Genomic DNA, 25146 nt, shown 5'->3' on the forward strand with positions numbered 1-25146 from the left:
CTGTCTGTAGGGCTGGCGTGTTTGGCAGAGCTACAATATTAACCAGACTCTCCCCGCCATGCCTTTCCAGGTTGATACCTTGAGAGCTGACATTTTATCGCAATACCCCATGGCTTCCTTCACCCAGGAAGTGAAACACTGGTAGAAGTAATGATAGGGAAATACTGTGCATCTGTGTCCGAAATGCAACTCGGACACAGCTGAATGATCTTCCCTGGCTCTTGTTAAAAGTTTAGGTCCAAACCAACACTGTGTGCACTGGCTTACGTGGTGCTTAAATGACAAAATGCAGAGAGCCCCACAGAGCGCTTCTGTTAACGGCTGTCATAAGTAATAGACAGTGGATAGCAAGGATTTTTGTCAAAGTACATTAGCAATAAGATTATTTTTAGAGGCATATATTTTCAGTGTGATTCTTCTACCATCTTCTACCAGCATTTACCAGAGTATAAAAGTTACCAGAAAGTAATAGGTAATTTGAGGTTGGAAGGGAGGATCTGGAGATAACCCAGCTTAACCTTCTGTTGAAAGCAGGGCCTTAGGTTTGCTTATCCAGGGCCCTGTAAAACCAAGTCTGGCATAACTCCAGTGAGGGAGATTCCGTATCTTCTCTGGTGCCCCTCTGCTTTGTGTTTGTTTGCTTGCTCATATCTATGAAAAGATGTACACCAGTCTTAAATGCCTCGCTTCTTCCTGTTTATAATTTTCTCAAGGTCCAGCTTGAATTCATAGACAATAGTTCTTGGGAACAGAATAGGCACTTTATACCTTTGTACACTGAAATATGTTCTTGTGTATAAAGCAAGAGCAGTTATATAACAACTTGATAGTGGGATACCTGGAAGTTCCTGCTTCCTATAGGAAAACATCCAAGGGAAGTGACAACGAAAGTAAACAGCACCTCTCCGTATCTTGCATGAAGCAGATTCCTGTTGTGAGTCCAGGCTGCCTGGATTACCACCAGTGAGGCTGACATAAATAAATGGCGAATACTGATTAAGCAGCAGCCCGCTCATTTACAGAAGGCAGAATTTGCATACACTTACTGGCTGGAAGAAAATTTACTACTGTGCACATGACGCTGAGAAAAGCCTCGGGTATTACAGTTGGGAACCATTTGCTCATTACTGTTCTTTTGAATAGCAATGAGGTGCGTGTAAGAGTCTGTATGCCGTGACTCCTGTGCATTTGCAAATGTAGCCTACTCCTGAGAATAGATGGGACTTTTTTTACCTTTAATTGTGATTTTATGGCTGAAAATGTCACTTAGAGATTTGAGCTCTGTAGTCCTGAAAACATCCAGGCCCTCAGCTTCTATACCCCTAAACACCTCAGGCTTTGGGTAGCTGAAGTGCCTTGCATTGCAAATATGATTTATTTACTATGCACTGTTTAGTGACACCTACAATCTATCCTGCTTCCTGAGACTGTATGCATTTTAAATGAGATAATACATTTATTTCACTTGCCTTTTTCATGCATCTGAAATGAGCCTGTGCCTCAGTGCAGTTATGTGGGAGTGGATCTATTTGGGGCTGAGTATTCCCAGTCCCAGATGTCATGGATGAACTTGTCATTATGCAGAACAGTCACCCAGGAGACCACTGATTCCCTTCAGAAACGGGTAGTCTTGGTATTGCTTTAACACTAATAGCAAAGTGAAAAATGAGAGGCAGTGAATAAGACGGTGCAACTTCACATGTAGAAATTATACGCTTTCATCACTGTTTTCTCAAGCTCGTTTTTGAGCTGTGCAAAGACACCAGTCTTCACTCTGGAGGAAAGTACATCCCATGGAGAGTCTGTTATCACATAAATCTCATGCAAGTACTTCCCGCTACCCCGAAGGTTTGAGAGTTGCCAGTACTTAAGAAGCACGAGCTGCTCACAAACAGCCACAGAAGGTTGCCCTGTTGAAAGACAGAAAGTGAGTTTTCTGCCTCTTACAGCAACTGAGAGCTCGCAAAGAGTTGTTAATACAGAAACATTGGTGAGTACTCACAAAGGGTAACATCGATCTAGTAAGGGAAACAAGACCCAGCGTGTATAACCATGTTCAAGCCCAGAATCGATACTTACGAGTGTCCCTAACTTTAAAGACATAAATAATTCCAATGGCTTTTCACACTTTGTGTAATTATCATTATATGCATGTTTGAGTGAAGGCTATGCTCAAAAATGAGAGAGATCTGTTGAAATCTTCAACAGATCATTGTTGGAGCGTAGCACTCCTTGGAGAGGGTAAGTTAAAATCTTGACATCGAGGCTTCAGCTCCAGACCACCCTTCTCCATCGATAATAAAGGGAATCTAGGGAGGCTGTTCTGGCAAGGCTAATACTAATATTTGCTAGTCCACTAGCATTTATCCCCCTAGTTTTCTCCCCACCAGAAGCCTTCATTCAGTATGGCATTTAAACACACAGGTCACTCAGCTGTTGTATGTAGGCTCGTGTAAAGAGGTGTGTGCTTTTTTGGTGCCTTAGTGCTGGGTGTGCTCCTGCACAGCTGTTTGTGCATTCCGGGCTCGCGGCAGCGGGCACACCGCATCCCAGGGTCCCTCTGCGAGCACACCGCATCCCAGGGTCCCTCTGCGGGCACACGGCATCCCGGGGTCCCTCTGCGGGCACACCGCATCCCAGGGTCCCTCTGCGGGCACACGGCATCCCGGGGTCCCTCTGCGGGCACACGGCATCCCGGGGTCCCTCTGCGAGCACACCGCATCCCGCGGTCCCCCAGAGGGACAGGGGGGGCAGGACTCAATTGTTTTGAAGCAGCCACAATGTGTCCTTAGTCTTACACAGTTCAGTCACATCTGAAGATGAATTTATGTAGGCCTCTACATGCTTTTAACATGAACTGGGAAAAAAAAGATTTGATGGACACATTCTGTTCTTCCTAATGTTTGGAAAAGATTTTTTCTAGCTTTATTTATTATTCAGATACAGAAGATATTTTTTCTGTGTGATATGTGCTTTTCCACAGTTAAAAAAGTATGTCCAATAACCAATTCAAATAGGTTCAAGCAATACTCAAATTTGAACGCAGCTTTTAGTAGCCAGAAGCAAATAACTACAACCTAGCCTACTGATATGAAGCATGTAGTGTTTTGAATGCTGCCATATGTCCTGATACGTATCAGCCTTGCAAACAGAATCATAAAGCACTCAACGTCATTTCAGGGCTCTGTGTCTTTTTTGCTCCTTTCAGTATCTATAAGAGGAGCCTCTCACAACAGAGTTTTTCAAAATTACATGTTCATGGGAGTGAACTGGCAGGCAAACAACGTAATTATTGGATAATATAATGAAATATGACTTGTGCTTCACTGCAGTAAAATGACACCGAACCATATTTGATGTGGCATTTGAAAGAAGAGAATCTAATAATATTAAATGGATTTCAGAAGGGTAAATGGAAAGCTTGAGATTTGTCTTTCTTAGGCCATATAATTGGGGATGGATGAAGTCATAAAGAGAGGGGAGAGGGCCACGGGCCGTGGCGAGCTGCAAGCGCTTTGAACCCCTCGACGAAGCTGACTGTTTGTGCCAGTGACTCGAATGAAAGTTTAATATTAAAGAGCTTTGTTGCATGAAGTTCTAGTCTCAAGGGTAATTTTGAGCCATGCAGCACGATACAGAAGTTTTAACTGAGGTGTGTGAAATGAATCACTTCAAGTATTCAAGTTCAATTTTGGACTTCATTTAGAGTGTTTATGAACCATATGAAGCAATATTATACTTTCTTATTATAAAGATTATTTCAGTTATTGGTTCAAATACTTTCTTAGGTATTTTTTTTTTATATCATCTTGCTAATCACTTCCAAGTACTTGGTAGACTAAAAATTGCACACCAGTTACCAGACATGTAAAATATTTTTTGTTTCAGTAACATGATATATTAACTAATAATTTGAACAAAATATAATAATTGCAGCTTGATTCTGAGACAGTCAAACACAGCTAAATGTATTTATTTTGAAAATGTGAATAATTAATTACTTTTTTAAATAAGAAGCTTCTGTTTAGCTCCTAAGTGTAATGGTAAAAGCCAGAAAGCCATGAGTGCATATTCAGGAAGTGGGACTAGCTGGTAGTAAAGCATCTCAATTCAGCAGCAAAGGAAAAGCACTTTACAATTTCAAAAATAACAAAAGTAAGAAAAGAATAATACTAAACAGTACAAAGCAGAATTTATGACAAGTAAAACTCAAAAAAAAAAGCTAAAGGTGTGATGTAAAACCTGTGACTGGTAGGGCCAAGAACATTAAAAAACTGTCTTATCTTTCATGCTAAGTGTACTATGAGATAGCAAGTTATTAATAAGTAGGCAAATAGTATCTCTGCACAACATATAAATTCTAATAACTGCTATGAAATTTTTGGCTTTATTCTTTGAGGAAGCCAAAGCTGTCCTGTCTGTCTGCCTATCAGCCTGTGCCTCCAGCAACATTTTAAAGTAATCAAGTTCAACCACATTTCCATAGCCATTTTTATCTGTGCAGGAAGTTTCTCTCCTTGCTGATTCCTCCCATTTCAGGAGGTTTTGGACTGTGCCGACATGTTAGCACATATGGCAGTTTGATTCCTGAGAAAAGATTCTTGGAAGAAATGCCTGAGAGTGATGCACTGAGCACATAAACGGGGGCAAAGGATGCAAGGCGTTGTGTTCGTCTCAGGAATTGCCTGCACGCAGAGTTTTAGCTGTAACTCTGGTGTAGCACTGTTTCGATTAAGCCAGTACAGTTTTGTGTGTGTGGATGCTTTTTTTTTTTTTTTTTATCAGTTCAAGCAGGGGAAAACTTGAATGACTATAATCTGGGTTTAGCTAAAATAGTTCAATATGAACTGTCAAGCTGGAGTTAAACTAGTGAGCAGGAGTTAATGTGTGTGCAATTGCTGTGCAGCCTGCTGTTAGGCTCGCAGCAATTTCAGAGAGATCATATGATCAAAATGCATTAGCTCCTTCTGGCTGGTACACAGAGAGAAAAAGAACAAGATCATTTTGCTAGAACCTCGCATCCAAGGGAATTCTGGTATGTGGAGAATACCCGAGGAGACTGTTTGAATCCTAGGGAAGATTGTAGCCACCTTTTTCTATGGAGGATAAGGAAGCGGTCTAAAAGGAGGAACTCTGGTCTGGTCTCTTATTAATGTTATTGTCTGGGTCTCAGAGAAAGTCCCCAGCGTGATCTAGCTATGGAGGAGAAAATGACTGTGGACAGACTGTAGAGGGTGAGAGAAAGCACCAGAATATTCAGTCTGGTTTTTAACACTCTCCCACTCTCATTTTTTCTTTTAACCCTTCCTTCTTCCCAATCCCCACTGTAAATGAAACATTTAATTTTGCCAGTGGTAACTGGGTGACAGGAGGATGGAGCACAAGCCCCGCGTGTGTGAAGCAGGCCATATGCTTGTGTGGGTGTGGGCGAGCGTGTGGACGTGCTTTTCCATGGAAGATTCAAGTGGGATGAAAGTGCAGTTTGTGGCGGATGCAGTTTTGGGGGTGCAGTAGTTCACTACAAACTCCAAATTTCAAGGTCGATCTCAGCATCACCCCCAAAGCTGTTCCTCAGCATCTCTCTGCTCCTGTTGTATCAACCAATCACACCGGTCGATAGTACAAGTTTAGGCGAGCTGAAACCTCAGGGTGTCGGAGGGGAGAGCAGCAAATGGGAGATTTAGCAAATTCACAGAGTCCCTGGTTTCTGCCTTGGATGTAGATTAAACCCTTGACGATCACAGCTTCAAGTACGTGACAGTTATATTGCTGCAGTTAAACCAGTCAAATTTCTTCCACTATTTTGTAAGTCCTGTAGGGGGGGTGGGAGAAGGCAGTGTTCATCTGGCTCCAGGACAGGAAGATGGTATTGATTTCTTAAAGAATACAAAATCCTAAAAATTCAGACATGCTGCATTTTCCCTTTCCAGTCCACAACTAAACAGAAAATACCAACATCAGCCCTGTGATGCTGTGGAAGAATTTTGTTTGTCTTGTTCCTCCCAGTCCCTCTCTCACCCCAAAATATTATTTCACACCTGCAAGTCAACAGTGCTTGGTGGAGGTTCAGGCTTTGATTTTGGAATGGTGTTCCTTAATGTGGCTTTAAATGGAGTTTTAGATGTGACAGGGGTCAGTTGAAATACCTACAACAGCTTGAACGGACTTCCATTTTTTGTGGGCTGTGGTAGCTTTCCAAAAGCTGTCAGCTGTAATCTACTGTGTTGGCATATATGTATGTGTGTATATGAGTATGTATATAATTTTGAGCCTTACAAGTTGAAGACAGCAGAATCAAAAGCTAGTCGGTCAGTCACATGCTCCTGTGCCACTGAAGACTTTGTCAGTCGGTATAGTTACCTGTGACTGTCATAATTAATGTGATTTTTTTTCTTCCTCTGTCTCTGAAAGAAGTTGATGGCTATTCACAAAATATCTTTCTGTCATCTGCTATGCTCAGTTCCCACCCAGAGGGTTCACTCTGGACAGCAGTGTCTCCCATCATGAATCCTCTAGACCTGCTACGCTTCCATGTTTGGTCCTTGATCTTTAGAAGGTATCTTATCCCTTCTCCCCTGCTGCCCTGAGCTCATCTTCAGATGTAGTTTGTAATAACTTTTATTTCAAATAAAATAGATTTCAGGCAAGACAACATCCTCTCTTGAAGGTTTATAAGCTCACCAAGTGTTTTGGCTGGACATCACTTTTTGGAGCACTGCTGTAATCTGAGACAAAGTCTTAACTGCATCCAACGGAGTTGCTCAGGTTCATTTGTTATCAGGCTCCTGCTGAGGATATTATTATAGCTTTAACTAAGGCAGTGAACAAACCTGCCCATTCAGGGGTTTTGATTAAAACACGACTTGCCAAACTCAGTTTGCCCAGGTTATGGGAACCTAGGTCTATAGGACAGTCTGTATTGTACATGGCAGTGGCAGACTTGGCTCAAAGGTCTTGGCTCAGAGCTGCCCTTTGCACAAAGATAGCAGGGAGCAACTTCCCCCATCTTCAAAGAAAATAATGAGTTGCAAGATGCCCCTATTTAAAGATACCAAACAATTCTCATTTTTGCAGAGCAACTAGCTCAAGGTTGGGCTTTTCTTTATGAATACTGTTCGAATGAATGTACACACCACAAGTGTTCTGCACACGCCGGTGTGAAGACCCAGTATAGCTGGCCTTATGGCATTTTAATAAGAGGTAGTGGTTATTTTTAGTTTAAAGTAGGAGTTTATGGTGGTATGTGTTGAACGCCAAATTTTTTTTTGACTTAAAATTCCTAAACATTTTTGTGACTTAAACTTTACCCTTGCAAAGACAAACTTTTACAAGGGTGCAGATCTGAAAAGGATTTTCTGCCCTTGTGATCTAGCACTTCTAGGCATCTTCGAGGTTTTTAGACACACTTACTGTTCTGGATTCTTTTTAATTAGAAGAGGTAGAGGGCTACACATTAGTTCTTGGCTATTTTCTGTTGGCCTGCCCTATCCAACATTCATTCTGCAGTAAGGTTGTACTATTTAAATTCTGGTTTGTGCAGCATCCCTTGAGCTAGTTCCTCTGCAAAAACGAGAATTGTTTGGTATCTTTAAATAGGGGCATCTTGCAGCTCATTATTTTCTTTGAAAATGAATGTTCCCTCCCATCTCTTCCCAGACAGTAAGGTAGGCATTCTTTAGGCAAGCTAAAGGGTTGGGTGGTCAGGTTGGTTTGGTTTTTTTTTCCTCTCACCATTGCAAAAAATGTGGCATTGCTGTTGCTCTTAGAAAACAGATAATCTTTCTTGTGTATACTTGCAAATTGTTTGCATTCTTTTCATAACAATTGAAAAATCTAGAAAGAGGGAAAATAGTTACAGCAGGAATAACAGGGAAAGTTCACTGGTCAAAGTGCTGCTCCCTCAGCATATTCATGTATCAGAAGCTCAAGTGTTTCTTCTAGAAGCTAGGGCATAGGCCAGAGGAATCTTTGCAGCGGATGCCCAAATTGAAGCAGAGCATCAGGGAACTTCCTATTATTCTTTGTCCTATTTTATAAGTAGTCAATGAAGCCTGGGAACAGCACTAACTGCAGTTTGTCCACGCTGTGGGACTGGCATTCAGGTACAGGGTGAGTCAGAAATTGCCTGCTCACCCATTGGTGAGTGAACAGGTCAGTAAATAGCTCAGGTCACCCACCCTGTAACTTTTGAACCTGTCAGTCATTTCAACCAGTGTTTAAGTAAAAAAAAAATATAAATAAATATATATATATATATATATAAAACCTGAGAACTTAGAAGATTAAGCATAGGTGTTTGGAGCATGAGGTTCAGTTCAGCCCCCCGCTGACAGAAAGGCTGCAGCGTGGGCTGTGTTTTTATATCCCAAAGAATCCACATTCAGGGGAAGGAATGAGAAAGAGGACTCAGTGGCCCAGCTGCAAAAAAAGCTTCAGTCGGGTCTCATGCCTCATTACATATGAGATAATCCAGCCACAAAACACAAAGCCAAAGGTAATAAGGCTAAATTCTGCTTCCCACAGAACATCTCGTTCCATTTGTGCCGGTGTGTTCAGTTTTGCTTTCCCTGTTATACTCAGCAGTTTGGTGAGGTAGATAAACTATCTATTTTCCAGGCTAGGCAGTGAGAACAGTTACACTCCTTATTATCAAAACTATAAACAAGTAAACTATATGCCTGTGCCTACCTTTTCCAACCATTGCTTTCTGCTGTCTCTTCTAGGGGACTGTACATTAATCTGCAGCCCAAAACACAGAAGATTTATATGTTGGTTATTGTATTTGCATAACCAGCACAGTAATGAATAAGAAGTGTTAAGAGCTTCATTTCATTGAAAGAAAAAAAATAGGATCTCTCTATATTTTCCAGAGCACAATTTGAGTTTCTCACATAGTAAAAAGCAGCCTAATACGTGTGGTCTTGGACCAATTGTGTGGTTAATGACCACTTGCTGAAAGTTAATGTCATTTCAGAAAGGCCTTGCTGTGCTGAGAGTTGAAAATTCCCAGTGCTTCCAGAAAATATGAATTAACATCTCGGGAGGAACTCTTATCTGGATGTCACCTTTAAGTTTCTGTGCTTTACTGTGGATTGTTCGTTTTGTTGAACGTATCATTAAACCGTAAATTATTTTATTGTATAACTGAGGGGTGATGTCACACACTTGACAGCTGTCAGTGATGTGTTGTGGTTTTTGGACTGAACGACTCTGAATTATTAATGTTTCAGATGTCACAGAGCCTGTTTAACACTTCACATGCAAGAGAGCTTTGTTAGAACGCTCAAAATACAGCTACTGTCTTTCACATTGGCCAGCAATATGGCCATAATTAGCAATGCCAAATTATTGCTATACGCACTGGAAATGTGCTTCATAAAGCCTGTCCCACGTAACTGCGGTGCCCAACTTAGAATAAAGCCAAACTGAGGTGTTCAGACAGGAAAAAAAAAACCAAAAAAACAACAACAAAGCAACACAGCCCTCCCTGAGTTACAGCTTGCGATACTGAAACTTGTGATACTGCTCAAGAAACCAGTTATGGGAGCTCCTTAGCTCTGGGGGCAGATGCATGCTGCCAAGAGTTGCAATGATTCTGAAGAAGCCCGAGATGGGGGGAAAGGCAAAAGTGTCTGAAGCGGTCTTCAAAGCTAACCGAATATTCCTGTTTTGTCAGTCGAAACGTGATTGTATTTATAAGTTCATGTGCCTGTTATTGGATAGCCATTTTCTGAAACACTGATTTAATAACATAATAATAGAAATCTGTTCTTTCCATGGGGTTTTCATGAAAGAATTTTTCACAGTACGGAGCCAGAGAGAGACTGTGGTGAGGAATGCCGTTGCTGAAGTTACCCAAAGATGAAACCAGCTCTCTCATTTTGGCTCACTAGCCCTCCAGTCCTCCTTGCAGGCTGGCTCCGAGGCAGCAGGGGCAGTCTCTGCTGCTGGGCAGGGAAGCTCTGGCTGGTGTCTGGTGGTGGGGGCATATCCACATCCTGAGCTGGGAAGGTGTGATGGGCTTCGGGGAAACTGTTGCCGCTTGGAATAAGTCGGTACTTGCTTTCTCGGGTCTTCTTAATATCGAAGTCTGTGGTAGTAGCCAGACAGTCAGGAAGTCAGTGAAGTAACTTATAGAAGTGTGCTCGGGGCTAAATTAGAAGTGAGATCAGGGCATGAGAAAAATGCTGGTTCCAAAAAACAGCCAAAAAAGTGCCTCCTTCCTAAATAACTAATATAAAATATCAAGACATCCATTGTAATCACAGTTTCACTGGGAGCTATGTGTACGTGGCATGTTGCTTCATAATAAGATATATTGAAAAATTCAGAATCCACAAAAGTTGTACTCTGATTCTCGTGTACCATTTTTCTGAACATGGCTCTAAGTATTAAAATAGAGGCTTAGGACATAGATGCTAGAGCACCAAACCAAATGCTGATAGTTTGAGCTGCTTTGGGTTTAGGATTGCATTTCTTTAGGAAAGAGCTGTTTTCAGTCACACTGGAAGTCAGAACGACATATCTGATAAAAAGAAGGAAGGAAAATTCAAGCCTGCTGTAATTACGTTTTGGGTGTTGCTGACATTTGACAAGTTTGCCTATTGTAGATTAATGGCAAAGGTAAAGAGTCAGAGAAGAGGAGATGAAACAGGGATAGAAAACCGCCTCGCAGAAGGAGGCAAAAGGTTAGCCATAAAAAAGAAGAAAATAAGGAAACAAAAAACCTTTTCAAGTAGGGAAGAAAGCTCTTAAGTTTTGATGAATGGACTGCCAAAGTTTCAGGAGTTCAGTTTGCTGAACATGCCCAGGTTGGGAACGCACGTAGGAACTCTCCGTTGTGTCTGAACCTACAGCCCCTATTAGAAATCTTGTGAAAACAAGTTTCTTCACGATGTTTCAATACCTCTGTTCCTGGCAGTTGTCCAGCAACAGGAAACATGAAGGGAGCAATGGTAACATATGTTATCTGTGTGCATGGTTTAGTGCGTGCCTACACTCAGTCCTTCCAAGTTTTCCAGTTTCCTTCACATTTTTGGGGATTGTTTGGCGTTGGCCACTGGAACAGGGGTATTTTCAGGATGTGTTGTCATTGAAGCCTTATAATTAATCCTGTTTCACAGAATGTATTCATTGTTCATCCTGGGAAAAGGAAATGCTTCAGAGAAATACATAGTTTTCTTAAAAGGGGGGGGGGGGGGTGTCCTTCCTTTTTTTGGATAGCTATTGTGTTATTAATCAAGCAATCCCTAGCCTTTGCACAGAGCATGAAGTGCCAGCTCCAGTTCCTGTGTGGGAGTGGAAAGAGCCCGTGTGTGCCAAGGGCCTGAAGTCTCCATCCCCGCCCCACCACGAGGAGCGACGTCCTCCAGCGCTGTGTTCTGTGGGAGGGTGCTGAGGGTGGCCTGACTGGAGAACTGTTTTCTCCTTCCTTCTGTGCACTCCTCAGGACAGGCAGATCTATCCTAGATCAAGGTAGATAAAGCACTTCCAAATGTATTGTACGGAAGGTGTGTAAATGAGATCAAAAAGGGAGGAAGAGGAAATACAAAGCCTCAGTTGAAGCAGGTTCACACATTGAAGATTGTGCCGTCAGATGGTAAAAGCAGTTAAATGTAAACAAAGCAGACTCTCTAATTATAATTTTGCTAATCCAGACAGAAATAGTTGGTCTTTCCCAGTCCCTGAGAAAGGCTGAATAGGTTAGTAGTGAGCCTTCTCATCACTACAATTTATGATTATTATTATGAAGTATTCTGTAGCAGCTTGCTGAGGCAGGGCTCGGAACGGCCCATTCGCTAGTAGTATGGTCAAATAAGTCTGGGGACTTGGTATCCTGATTTTTAAATTTTTTTTAATGTCCATTTAGTGTAGTTGTGAGCATCTTTTTCATTATTCAGCTTGACGAAGGAGACCTCACAGGAATTGCGTAATTCAAGTGAAAGCAAAGGATCATTATGTGACAGAGATGGAGTAGTATTCCGAGTGGATATACAAGGCAAATGAAGACTCAGTTTTAACTTCCATCTTGGAGACATTCCCAAGGACAGGTCTCTCCCCATTATTTCCTGTTCTGTGACAGATTAGCAGCACCTGCCTTTGGTGTTACAGGGGCAAGTGATCATGAAATACCAGCTGTTCCCGCAGAAGGAGATCTGGAGACGGTATCAAAGGTTGCCCGGCTGAGGTTGCTGGTCAGAGCACTAGCTGTCAGACACGTGAGCAGGGGCTGTGAACTGACCGCCAGACTCCTTCGTGCTGTAATTCACGATCTCCCCAGCATGTTTGTATTAGGCTGGATTTGTAACAGCCTCACTAGTAGTGAGTATAAATTGATGGCGTGCTCAGGTCTCCTGGGAGAAAGGAACACAAGAACGTGATGGAGGTGTAACTTCCTTGCCTCTTCTGGGATGCTGGGGACAGGACTTTTTACTGTTCGTGGGCAGAATATTATAGCACAAGGCAAAAGAGGTTTTTAAGGCTGAAACCTGAGACATACTGGAAGTGAAACCAGATTTCATGGGAGTTTTGTCCCTGTTCAGGCAGAATGGGATTTTTCTAGAATTTACCTAGAAGCTTATCAAATACGTATCACTTCAAGGCTTTGGAAATACATATGACAAATACATATCAACTGAAGGCTCTGGAAAAAAGAAAGTTGGACAAAAAGCAGTAAGCAACACCCCCCACCCCCCCCACCCCCCCCGAGTAAATAGAGAATTAAGGATCATCGTTTTTCACAGTGAGGATCATTAGGTCGTTTGTTGGAAAAGTGATTGAAGTAAAGGATGGTATGTTCATTGCAAAGACAGCTGCCTTTATTTCTGGGTTAGAAAGCAATAGTGGGCATTTTGATAGATGAGGAACCCTAGACTGAGATGAAAGGACATATGTTTCACAGGAATAACGTTGTCTTTGCTAGAATTTTGGACTTTCATGTAAAATTCTAAGCTACTTTCCTTGAAAACTGGGGATTAGAGGAGTAATTGCAGCTTCCTGATTGACAGCTATGATATACTCTGGACCATTTGAAGGAGGAGACTATTTGTACTAATTGTTTACTATCTTTTAGTATTTCATAACCACATTATTTTAAAATGTGTCTTCTGAAGAAAGCTTACTTTGAAATACAGATTTATTTAAAGAAAAATGTCCCCTGAAAATCAAGCAAATTTACCGCCAGGTCAAGATACTTAACCGTCTCTCCGTTTCCTTATAACAATGACAAATTCATCAGCAATTAAAGGTAGAAAAAACAGATTTTATTAAGTGGTACAGACTGAAAGGATGCTGTACAATGGCTATTCTACAAAACACATTTAGCGCTAGAATATATTATTTAAAAGAGCACACTGAGATGCTGTCTGTGCTAGAAAAAACTTAAATTGAAGGGTGTATGTCAGCATGGATACTGTAAAGGATCAGTGGTGATAATTAATGCTTGTTGAAAGAAATTTGCTAAGCTGAAGAATTTAAGAAAACATTGTGATGTCCTTTTTTGTTCTAGGCAGAGAGGAAGTAGAAATAAATGAATGGTATCTTTGAAATGCCATTCAAAACTATTTATTTTGTACAATGTCTGTGTATCAGGCAAAATCATCTAGTGATGCTTTGGACTGTGGGAGTATAAGTAAGCAAATAAATTTTGTTAGCAGCAGGAGGAAAGAGCTCGTTCATTATCTAGACAAATATAAATGAAGCTTGATAATGTTAAATGAATTCATTAATTATTATAGGGAGCCTGTTCTTTAAAATGTACTTTTGATTTACTTTTCCTAAACTAGCTTTTTCTTCAGTAATGGTAATAACACATTTATAGAACGTTTTGTGTGTTCTGAGCACTTTACCTTGGCGAAGGGTACGATACCTACCCCAGGTGGGTGAGACCAGCCTGCAGTGAGGTGTCCGTCCTTCCTCAGTGCTGTGTCACTGGCATCTTTGGGACTGGTTGTTTGTAGAGGAGGAGCAGGGTGCGTTCTCTCTGGAGCCCTCTCAGGGAGCTGGGCGATCCGAGGGCTGCACTGAACTGCATCAGGGCACTGGATAAGGCCCTTTACTCATGTTTGGATGGGGACCTTGGACCAACTGACAGCTATTCCAGGGTCAGAGGTTAATTCCAGCTGACAATCCTTTGATTTCTCCAGAGGTTATAGTATAGCAAAGAAATTGGCGCTCTCTCTTTCTTACTCCCTTTAATCAAGGCCACTTTCATATTAATTGATACTGTATGAGAAAGCTCAGCTTTGTGAAGCTGTGCCCTAACAGACAGGTCCTGCTTTGCACAAGAGTCACTGCTGAAGCTGTTACTGATGGCAGTGGTGGAAAAGCAGAGCCTGAAATTTCATACCTTTTTAAAATCAAACACACTGCAATCAATAATACAGCATTTAGTATATTTTAGCTGACAGATTAGATTGCAGTGCAATGCAAACTGGGTAGTACTTGAACACAGACTAATTTAACCTTCAACAGCAGAGCTCATTAATTCATGTTGGATCCAAGGTGTTACAGTTGTGGTGTACCTACTGAAGCAGATTTTATCGTCTGTGCTATTTAGTGTTGTCACTCTTACTGTTCACAACAGAACTTGAGTTACTTAAGATGTGAATTAGACACAACAATAGTAGAAGTGTGAACTTATCAATTATATTTATATGCATTGCACCTCCACAGGCTTCAGCTGTGATTGTGTTTTGTTAGGTACCCTATAAACAGAAGCCAAGACAATTCTTGCTAGAAGGACATGCAAAGCAAAGTTGACCTGTATTTCTTGCTTAAGTGGCTTCTAATGGCTATGTCAAATATGTCTATCTAAGCTTATTGCATATCCCATTTATTAGCGAGAGAAAGAAATAAAGTATCCTTAGAAACAAATATTCTGATCACTGGTTCCGTCATTTTCTGGGCCTGGTTAGGAAGAAGGTGCTTCATTCAATTCATTTCAGCAAATCACTCAAAATTGTCTTAATTTTCATTAGTGGCTAAAGGTAGGATGTAGCATCTGCTTAACAGTTAAGGAGATGCTGAAGTACTTAAAAGCTAATTCTTTGCCTGATCCAAGTAACACTAAAAACCTATGTTGATTTCAAAGGGCATTTGATCCTAGATGTATTACCTAAAAATGAAATTTAAGCCAGCTCTAATATGGTTAAAAGAGATTGGTGATGGAAAAGAATTCCGTGTAGAGTGGTTTTTTAACTTTAAATAATGATCAATAGAAAGAAGTTTATTAACAGAGGTTAGCAGAGGTCCCCTCCGTTAGTTGAAACTGTGATGCTAAACCCTGCCTAATCTTTTAAGGCTCCTAACAAGGCACAAATGTTTCAATAGGGGCAGGCAGGTTTTCCTACAAGCATTTAATATGGTTATAGTTTGTTACTAGTGCTATCTAATGCATTCAGCACGTTCAACCTTTGAAGTTGTCTGCAGATGACCCACAACAAAGTTTATCTTCTGCCCAACTTACTGAGTGACATACTGACTGCTGCCTAAAAAATTATAATCAGCAACTTTATTCTAAGAAACGTTTCATGTTTCAAATAAATCAGTTCCTGAAACAAGCTCTGATATCTCTCAGGCATGCTTTTCTTCATGTCAGTGAGGATCAGCTGCAGTTTGCATTGCTTTGAAGTCTTACTTTGATAAAATTGTATTCAGCATTTAGCATTCTTCCGTCAGAGTCAAGTTACTTTTTATTTTAGATGTTTAATATTACTTAAATGTTAAAATTCATCTATATAATGTCTATTATTCCATCTGTAAAACAGGACAGAAAATGTCCTTGTTTTTACCTCATATTACTGTTGCAAAGTTCATTTTGTTAATATTTGTAATAAAGTTTGAACTCTGAGTCGCTTCAGATGTTTTCACTTGTAATCTCTTTGATGAGGAGCTAGAGTAATACTATTAAAGTTTAGTCCTTTTTAGTGTCTATAAGGATCCCTGTGTGGTTAAGAGAGAGGAAGAGAGATTCTAGGAGAGATTCAGAGCCCTTGGAGCGAGATTCCTGCTTTGGCATCTCCCTGTGAGGAGCCGCTCTCTGCTTTAGCTGCACCAGCACCTTCATGAGTATCTCCTGTCTTATATGTTTGTATAGTGCCCAGACGAAGACTCCTAATCCTCACTGAGGCGTTTAGTTTCATTAATTGTTAAACCATCCTGAACTTGTAGAAGCCATACCAGTTGTGATATATTAAGAGGAAGGAGGAAATATTTTTTTCTGTGTGCCAATAAAGACGTATAGGATGCACATATGAAACAAAGGAACAGTGTAGTGACTGGACCACCAGGTGTATCAGGAAAACAACAGTGCTGTCAGTTTCTGTGGGCTGGTTTTGATTCTGATGGGAGCGATTAGCTTTAGAGGTCCTCAGGACGTGAAGTCATGCTCCATGCAAACAGATTCTGGTCTCAGTTGGTCAGAATGGGACGCTTCTCCAACACAGCCAGATTAAAAAAATACAGAGAGAGAGAGAGAGAGAGAGTATGTGATAATGCTGCCATGCTACACTTAAATAAATCAGCCTGAATTCTTCTCTTATATATGTCAGTTGCTGTGTAAGGGTGGAATATTATTTATCAAGAACAGCCTTAACATGCCATAGAATGCTTTATATAGTAATTTTAATAGATACTGTTATTGTTGCTACTGTGTTGTTTTGTGACAATAACTTTCTCTGAAACTATCCAGAGTCAATTTTACATTTTGAGAAATAAACCCATTTCTTTTACTGCAGCTGATTAAGTGCTCTGGTTTTGAGCTCCACTTAAATATAACTCATTTACCCCACCTGCAGCAAATAGGCACAGATGTGTCTGCTTACATACATGAGTACTGATTTGGGCAGCCTGAAGCAGGATGTAGGTGCTTTATTTAGGTCACCAGTGCAGATGTTATATTGGTTTTTGAAGGACAAAAAAACTCATTAAATATATTTAATTTTTTGTAATGTGCACTGCTCAAACCTACGCAGTTTGCTGTTGGCTTCTTTGTAGACAGGGTTGCAGCCAGAACAGCTAGCTTTTCGTCTTGCAAATTCTGGGCTCAAATGTTGGTAAAGCATAACTGAAAATTCACCTAATACATTCGTTTCAGTCCCAGCTGAACATCTGTTCCCATCATCAAGCTTCCATAGGAGCTGACACAACTGCCAGTGTTATCTGAAGGGGAGCTGGTGTGCAGGCACATTGGCAGAGCGCTGTGGGAAAACTCGCACAATACCTGCCCCATGCTATGTTTAGGCCTAGCTATTAATTCTTGAGATCCAGGAGCTCAAATAGGTGAAAAGTTAAAAAATTAATAACTTGGTTTGTGAGAACAGACTTCCATAACTTTCTCACGATTCTAGATTGGAATTGGGAAGTATTCACTTTGGAGGTTGGATTAGTGCAATGTATCAGAAATGCCCCCTCTGTTTTCCCTTTGCTACCACAATTCCAATGCTGAATTGTCAAGTAGCTTTTTTTTCATCCCTCCTAAGGCTGCATGCATTTAAAAAAATACTGAACACCAATTAATTTGTCTAATTTACATGAAAAAGTGCAGAAGATGTCTTTTTTTCCATAATTAACTATATTTTGCAATTCATTAAAATTCTGCAGCCCTTCACATAATGGAGCCCTATTCACTACATAGGAGATAAGTGCTTAATTCCAAAAGGGGCAGACGGAGGAGGCAGAAAGGAAGTGGAGGAGGGCAAGATTAGCATTTTATATATTAGTTATGCATATTCATGAGGGAAAATTAAGCCCTGCCTATTCATGTCGGCTTTAACTTTATTTTGTGGGGTATTCACAACACTTACCTCAACAAATGGTTCATGTGGATTTTTCGTGGCTTTAATTGAGCAGGAACACGGTGACAGCCTTCTTAACGAACCTGAGGTACATACAGCGTAGGAGGAGCAGACGGAGGTTGTGTGTCAGGGCATGGCGTGCTCCCCAGTGCGGCGCTCTGTGTGGTACCACCATCCAGATGAAACAGGGAGAGCAGGTTGGGAGCCTGGAACCTGCAGATGGACCCCAGAGATTCCCTCAAAGTGGACTGTTGAATTATTAGCTACTTTTGAAGTTTCCTGCTTTTCGTAGTGCAGCAAGCTACTTTAGAAAGTCACCTATGCGATTTTTTCACTGTATCTCTTTGTAAATGATGTATTCTTTCCTCTGGAAGGTCAGACCAGTAGTAGGCAATGCCGTATGCTTTGTGCAAAGGAAAAGCACCTGTTGGCCACATGCATAGCGTGGAGGTGTCCCGACAGGGAGAGGAAGGTGGCACCTTGCTAGTGGTCTGCCTCGTGGGGGGCAGTCGGTGTTGCGGAGAAATTCACCCAGCACTTGCCAGACTGCTGTTTCAGTCCGAGCTTGTTGGACCAACACACTTTTAATTTCCTTGGGTCTTTGCAGACAGCAGTGACTGTCTCTGCTGGAAGTCTATTCTCTCGCCCTCTCGTAGTGCAGGCTGCCTCTCGGCCCCTTCTGCAACAAGAGGGCTGTTGCCATCACTTGGAGTTTGGTTTCCCTCCAGGGATATGTAAGAACTGGTGCACACAATCATGAGAGTTGATACAGGTGGTTAGGGACAGTCATTCTTTACTTTTGTTTGCACAGCAAAAAAAAAAAAAAAAAAAAAAAAACAAAAAAGACTAAATAGCAAGTGCCTGCACATTTTTCTCAGTGCCCTTACAGCATGTGGCTTTCTCACCAAACAAGAGCATCGTCCGCTTTCTTTCAAACCCAGCAGCCGGGTGAGCCCTGACAGAGAGCCATAAAAAATGTTTGCCCGGCATTCTTCTCTTCATTGTCTTTCTCTCATATTTCCCATTAAAGAATTTTTCCTGTGTAAGTTAGTTCTGTTGTCAGATGAGCCTCAAATGTGCACATCAGCTGGCTGAAATCCCCTTCCAAGTGACAGTTGCTTGTTACCAGCTGAGTTGGCAGAATGGTTTCCCTCCACTGCTAGGCCTATCCCAAATGTTGTTGAGCATCTATTCTGCTGTCCCAGTGTCTTCGGAGTTTATAAGCAGAAGATAAAATGATAAAATGAGGTATGGATAGTATTTAATAAAAATAATGTAGCTGTTCGCATACTTTGCACAATTTATGTGTACACATTTGAAAGAAAGTGCCAATACAATAATCCAAGCAATATTAAAGAGAGAAAACAGTTGTTTTAACGACAGGGCTGGTAACACTAATTGGCATTAACTTAAAGCCACACTGAACAAAATGCTAACTAGTATCTAATGCTGGAGTTCCCACTCCGGACTGTATCTCGAAACATTGTCTTACGAATGACTCACTCTTGAATTTTCTACAGAGTATTTAGTTAACATTTCACATTTCAGAATATGTCAACCTGCAAATCATGCTTTTCTTTAATTCATTCCATATTTTGCTGTGTGTTTATATGTGTGTGTTTATGTATGTGTGTATAGACCTATGGAGGGGATGGCTGGAATAAGGGGGAGATGAAAGGGAGAGGGGAAATGAAATCCAGAAAGCTTTGACCAGGTGTAAATAGCAAAGTATTTATATCCCTTCAGCTGGCTGTGGTGCAGGGGCCGTCTTGAAATCTTGCAGAGGAGAGGGAGTTCCTTTTGACCAAGTCACACCATTTAGGTTGGCTGTTCCATTCATTTCCCCTCACATCTGTTTTATTTCATCTGGAGATCAGGAGGAGAGCCAATGCTATAGACACAACTTTCGGAGCCACTAATTTAATTGAGCTCTCTTTTTTATTATTATTTTTTTCCCTCTCTATCTAAGGTTTCTGAATGCCAAAACATGAAGTAGTAATATCAAAAAAATGAATTTGAAACAATTCTGCTTTTCCTAAAAGCTTACAAGTTCAGACCATCGCCCTAAAATAAATCATAAAGCTGCTTATTACTGTCTATCCCACAACTTGTGCAGGCATGATCAGACGCAGCAGGAAAAGCATAGGTCTTTGTCACCAATACAAAATGCTGCAATTTAAAGCAGCCCTGGAGGCATCTGCGTTCAAAAGGATCAATATATAACTAGGAATGAGCCTGATCTACAAAAGTTCTGATCTGGAAATTAGAAGTTTCCTAAAGAGTAGTAATGCCTTGCAAGCACAGTAATTAAAAGCAGCAGCCTGTACCCTGGATCTCGCTCCCAGGCAGGGCCAGGGTTGCAGAGCTTTCTCTGGGAAACCTACAGAGCCGACATAACCAGCCAGCATCGCCGTATGTCTCCGCTGCTTTGCTGCACAGCCCTGGGCAGTTCCCACCTGGAGAGAGCTTGATAAATGTGTCACTTTGCTCTGATTTCCTAAGCTGACAGAACACCCTGGGAGTATCGGCAAGTGGTATCAGCAGTGCTTACAGGGGATTGAAGCTCTCTGACTGATGCTGGAGTTACCAGTTGGGTCCAGTTCAGCATGCCCTGAAAGGCTGTTGCAGGTTGCTCCCACCTCTGGGGTGACAGTGGCTCAGAGCAGGCAGCGTGGCTCACCTGAGACACGTTCTGGTAGTGCTTTTAGTCTTGCAAGTGATGTTTACTGCTAAGTTGATTTTGTCCTTTTTTGCATAAACATAATTTGGGGAGGTTTCCTCACCTTTATTTTTTTCTATCGTACACAAACCTTTGGGATGTAATTCCTAAATTGAAAATTTAGAGAGAATGTGAATAGTGGTAGCATGGTCCTGGATGCAAGCTTTCTTGTTTAACTGGTGTTCGCTCAGCTGGCTAATGAGTGGAGTTTCCTATAAGCATGCTGAAAATCAGATTTTATGGTTGGTTCTGGTTGGAAGCACTGTAAGTGCCAATGACAGAATTTTGTATTTCAGAAAATTAGGCTCAGTCTCACCACCATTACCACGCTTGGACAAGTTACTTACTCTCTGGCTTTCCGCTGAGAAATAGTATTTCTTATCTAATAGGTGCATTGTGAGGAAAACCCAGTAATCACTGTGGGGTGGGGTGTCTGCCGTGATGGAGCTGTGCCATTGCCTAAGATGGGCTGTAATACTAGCCATGCTTGGGTGCTTAAAGTACCAGACACACCGACGCTAAAGCATGATTCCCCTTGCTTTGAGGAAGTTATTTCCCTTCCTTTAAGAGCAAACTTATTGCCCCCCCTGCATATACTCAGTTATGCCTCTTGGGAATCAGGGAGGATATGGGTGACACACGAAGCCCAGACACCTCCCCTGCTGCTCCAGTGCCTTCCTCGGGCAGCGGCTGGCAGTCGAGAATGCCAGAAGATGGTGTCTCTCTCCGTGCGACAGCTAGGCAAAGCAGAGTGACAAGGAAGTAAGGCTTTGCTTTCTTTTACTCTTTAAACAACCCAAGAAAATCATGACAGCTGAATCCCGCAGAGCTGGAAGCCACAGCTAGAAGACGTAGATGCACTTAAGAAAAGCAATCCATCTTCAGATGACACCGTGGCTTCCAGCAGTCTGAGCCAGTCTGCTGTCAGGATCATAGATCTAAACTTCAGTGTCTGCCCTGTGTTTTGCTAAACCAAAGGCTAAATATTTGAAGCACTCGGACTGGGGAGAGCACATTGGCAGAAAGAGCCAAATAGATGACATGCAGTTTCTTAAAGTGTTCCATGTTTTTCCCCTGGGAGTGTTTAAAAAACCTGTAGATGCGGCATATACGGACATGGTTTAGTGGTGGATTTGGCAGTGCTGGGTTAATGGTTGGACTTGATGACTTTAAAGGTCTTTTCCAACCTAAATGATTCTATGAAGATGTGTCACCTGCTTCTCAGTGAGAAGAGGCTGATGTGACCTAGAGAGAGGAGGGGCTGCAGCAGGTAGAAGCGAAGAGGTAGCAGGAGTGAACCAAAGGCACCTTCCCCGGAGCAGGTGGGGGAGAGAAAGCCCCAGGTCCCCGGCTGTATGCAGATCGTGTGCGTTTCCCAGAGCACAGGGAAGCAGATTTATTTGGTTCTCGCTGGTTAGCTTGATCATGAAATATTAAATGGATATTGACTTGAATTGAGGAGTGCATCAAGATTTATTGAGCCAAGAGTTAAATACTGACTGAGGCAAAACCCAGCTAATACTTGCTACAAGGGACCATTTGACCACTGTAACTTTTGGTACGTGTATTGCTGCTTCCATTTTGTCTATCTTCACAGTGAAGTGTCCTAAGAATACTTCCAAGGGCAGAAACTATAAATATTTTTTCATATGTAAGAATCAGAGCTTGTAAAGAAAAAAAAAAAAAACAACTTAGGTCCTAGGATAAGCACCACACTTAGAAGAAGTAACACAGCAATCACTAGTACACACACACACACAAAAATAATATTCCTGAATGTGAAAATAATAGCGGGCACAGGAAGAGACCCTTATAACCACCTCTCCTAAACTGGAGAATCTCCAGGAAGCTTTTAGCTTCTGCATAGGACAGAACAGTGCTCAGACTAGATTTCAAGATCTCAGCTGATACATCCTCTGGGATGCCCCTGCTGCCCCACTGTAAATCCCTGCAGCAGCCACGGGGCGTCATGGGTGGCGGAATCTGGGGAGCATAAGGGAGAAGCCAGGATTTTGTGAGTGCCTTGTCAAGCCTGCTAGTTGTGCTGTATTGATAAGATTGTGACGGAACTTCCACAGCAGCAAGGAACTAAACTGATCTCTCGGACATGGTATGGATGTTAAGCTTATCCCTTTAGTAAATTTGAACAGTAATTTGTTATTAAGCGAATGATTACACATGTTTCTATTTGGTTTTTATTCCACTCCAGCTAGGGTAATTGCATGTTCCTGAAAACATACTTTAAAACACTGTTTGAAAGGACAGGAATCATTTATATTTGTATTGATTTTTCCAGGGATTTAGTATTGTTAATGAGAGTGAGATGCTCCGAAGTTCCACACAAGCAGCTTATTTGCCTCTCTTCTGAATACTTATGAAATATTATGTATTTGCTTTTAGAGAAAGACAGTTTCATTAGGTCCTGTATCATTACGTCGCTCTGCTTGTCCCAGATGCTGAATTCAAGGGTCCTTGTTCTGTCAGATTTGCTTAACATCCTGGTGATTTATAATATCCATATTCTTGATTTGGGGTTTTGTTGTTTCCCATAGGGCAGCTTCATTTAAGTATTTTCTTCAGGTTGGTGTCCTCATGGCGTCTTTACCTGCCACAATTAATATGCATTATTTTTAGAAAAAAGCCACATTTACAGTGTTCTAATGTAGATATCGGGGGAGTTATCTAACAAAATGCAGTTGTGGATGTGGATCTGCATTTATAATCTTGGCTGCTTAGTATGCATTAAGGTCACATGCCAGCATTTCGATAATTTTAAACACTCTTAGAGCATGTCCAAAAATGTAAGATAACTTTTCCGCTGATAAATGTGGTTTATATTAGTGACAACAAATTAGCTCACACTACAAATGTGAAATTGCAGTACCTTTTAGAGCAAAGCCATTCAATATTGCCGTAGTAAGAGGGTGTCAGCATTTCCCTTCCAGCCTCTTTCACTGAACGGCTTAGAATTCAACTGTAAAATCTCATTCAAAGCAGAAGTTAAATGGACCAGGTGTTAACACAATTTGATGGGGTTACTCCTCATCAGCTGTTCCATTTAAGTGTAGAGCTTTTTGCATGAAATACAACTTTTATTTCTGCATATACTGATAAAAACAACAGCTTCTTCTTGCAGGTCTTCAAAAGCCAGTGCAGTAGCCTCCTTAAGTCATTCAGTACTAATGCTCGCCTTGTGGCACACTTTGACTGATCTAACCCTTTAGGTGTATTTCTTTTTGATGTCCGGCTCCTTTTGGGTGAGCTTTTTGTGGCAACATTGTGGCTACTCAGTTCTGATCTGAGTGATGAAGAGAGCAAAAAGCCACTGCTTCAGACGCTCTCCCCTACTATCTGATCCCATCTTCTCGCCCTGCTCCTACACACCTTGCTCTGGCGTCTGCAAGAGCTGTCAACAACGTAGTTAGGGTCTGGGGTTGTGGGTCCCCAAATACTATCCCAAGCAGAAGAGAGCAAAACGGTGTCAGCTACACAGTAAAAGGCAGATTCCTGGAAGATTGCTGCTCCCGATCCTGCCAGTGCCCTGTAGATGCATTGGGTTTCTCTAGGACACATCCCAAAGAAGAGGCAGCTTATACATCACTGGGGCTCAGGACTGTGCTTTACATTTCCAAGTCCAGAGGCATCTGCTTGTCTTGAAAGACCTTAGAAAAAATTTTTCTCTAGTCATTTTGAGTATTTACTCACTCTGCCCGCATGCTTGAAGTGGTGTGTGTTCCTGAGTGCTTTGCTGCTGCAACAAGTATGTCTATAACATCATTTTGTACGTTCTCTAGGACAGTAAACCTAATTTCCTTTATTTCTTGCAGCTTTGTGCATATTTCTGGTAAACAGTTAATGATTCATAAAGATGAGCCACTTTGCTTCCTTTGAAAATATTACTACCTGTTTTGATAATGAAAATAACCAAATAAACCATATTTTATGTTGAAAGAAAGAGAATTCCTTCCCCTGCCATCCCTTTATCTCAGGTGTGCTCAGTAATTGCAACTGGGAAGAATTTGCCTTAGGAAGATTTCTCATAAATCTAATTAAAATAAGCTTGTATCTTTTTTTAAGCAGTAATTCAACCATGCATATAGTATAAGCACCATATGTCAGACACCATGAATCCTCTGAATGGCCTGAAGTTCAAGATGGAAAAGAAAGCTGAGCAGCAGAAATGAAAACCCTTAATGTCTCTTGGAAAAGGCATCATCTTACAGGACAGTGTAGTAAGTGGACAGTTTGCATGATAATTGCAAATCTGTGTAGTAAGCTTTGAGACTTAGAAATGCTCCTCTCAGCACCATTGATCCAAACTAACAGTGCTGGTTCTCAGCACAATTAAGTCGTAAACTTGAGTGTACCCTGCATGTTTGAACCTGCCTTAAACTTTTCCCTGGCTGATAACACACACATGCAGAGCAGCTGAGTATTGGAAAATTCGTAACCACTTATCCTATTACCTCTGCTGTACTGTGAAGTCCTTTGCAGGGAGGTATTTTCTACAACAAGAAGGAAGAAGGCTTTCAGTCCTGTTTTAATACCATATTTTGCACTTAGTATTGAAGTCTGACAAATGGGTGTTGATTTAGAATTCCTTTCCGCTTCCTCCTACAGCTTGCTCTATAA

The 25146-nt window shown here is 41.4% G+C and overlaps 1 protein-coding gene across 2 annotated transcripts in view; it reads left to right on the forward strand.

Annotated features, from left to right (window-relative positions):
• LOC130158311 (glypican-5-like) overlaps positions 1 to 25146 on the forward strand; it is a 391572-nt gene that overhangs the window by 244343 nt on the left and 122083 nt on the right. The gene's annotated exons all lie outside the window — the stretch shown is intronic.

Source organism: Falco biarmicus, chromosome 13, assembly GCF_023638135.1.
Source record: "Falco biarmicus isolate bFalBia1 chromosome 13, bFalBia1.pri, whole genome shotgun sequence".
Lineage (NCBI taxonomy): Eukaryota > Metazoa > Chordata > Aves > Falconiformes > Falconidae > Falco > Falco biarmicus.